Genomic DNA, 1369 nt, shown 5'->3' with positions numbered 1-1369 from the left:
CTTCGAACTCGATCTGTCTTTTTATGATACAAAACGACCCTGAAAATCCCAGGTCGCTCGCTCAATTCGTTTTCGAGTTTTCGTGCGGACAGATACACAGACAGACACACAGACAGACAGACAGACAGACAAAGTTTTTTCTGACCAGTCGGAGTAATAGGCTTCGCTAATCGCTCAGCCAAAAAGACCTTTACAAATAGGTTGAGTATGACAAATTTTGGACCCGGAAGGCTCTTTTCCCCTATACACCCTCCTTGACTCGTCTCGGCCGTCAGCGCCGCAGGCCTAGCTATACGTGCGCCAGGCGCGTCGCAGCGTAACAGTGTTTCGTGAGATATCGCGAAGCCTGTTACGCGAGACGTGGTCTGGCGTTCATCTACCTTGTTGGCTCAGCGATTAGCGAAGCCCATTACTCCACTGACCGGAAAAGTTTCATTCTGTTTGTTTGTTTGGGGGGCACCGCTCGTCTCGTCCCTTCTCCTCCCGCCCGGCATCGGTCGACGCCAGCGCCACTGGCGGCTCTTCTGGAACTACGAATGTGCCGTCATTCCGTGGCCCCCTCAGATAGCTCAGTGCCGACACCGTATTAACTACATCGTGCGTTGATTTTTACGTAACAATCTGACAAAGTTCGATTTTTCAATGAAAACCGTTACCGAACTGCAGGAATTTCATGTTTCTAATTTAACAGTAAGAAGACCCCGACAAATAGTTTGAGTATGTCAAATTTTGCGCCCGGAAGATCCTGTTCACGTATACCCTCTCCTTAACTCGTCTCGGGTATCGGCGCCGCAGGCCTAGCTATATGTGCGCCAGGCGCGTCGCAGCTTAACAGTGTTTCGTAAGATATCGCGAAGCCTGTTACGCGAGACGTGGTCTGGCGTACATGTAGCTAGTATCTACATTTGCATTCTGCTTGTTCTTGTGATTCTTCATCAGAATACATACTTAAAGACACCGAAGCGCACAAAATCTATCGTCAGCATGTGCGACTATTCGCTAGGGTAAGTCGTATATCGCTTATTTTCGATTCTTGGGTTGTAATAGTGTTTTCCAGGCGCCATTTTGGATGAAAACTCCTGGAAACATTTTTTAAGTTTTTTCCTTCAACGTTTTCATAACCCTACCTTGCCTGTTATTCTGACCAGCCATAAGAGGTGGTTTTGAAAACTACAATTTTGGGCGTGTTTTTTCTTGACTAAACACGCAATTTTACGGCCCTCTGGATGAAAATTTTAAGGAGAAGGCTCTATCTCAGCTGGTTTTCGAGCCACAAATTATTATTGGAAGGGAAAAGGTTGCTTATTTACAGCAAGATAAAAACAATTCATATCATGCAAACCGGCAAAGATAGGGCCTTCTCCCTTAA

At 46.4% G+C, this 1369-nt stretch overlaps 1 protein-coding gene across 1 annotated transcript in view; it reads right to left on the bottom strand.

Moving 5' to 3' along the window:
- LOC127750886 (uncharacterized) overlaps positions 1-1369 on the bottom strand; it is an 80527-nt gene that overhangs the window by 18851 nt on the left and 60307 nt on the right. The window lies entirely within an intron of this gene.

The sequence above is a fragment of the Frankliniella occidentalis genome, unplaced genomic scaffold (assembly GCF_000697945.3).
Source record: "Frankliniella occidentalis isolate FOCC.00 unplaced genomic scaffold, Focc_3.1 Scaffold280, whole genome shotgun sequence".
Taxonomy (NCBI): Eukaryota; Metazoa; Arthropoda; class Insecta; order Thysanoptera; family Thripidae; genus Frankliniella; species Frankliniella occidentalis.
The sequence above is the reverse complement of the archived record's forward strand: the minus strand, read 5'-3'. Positions and strand labels throughout refer to the sequence as shown.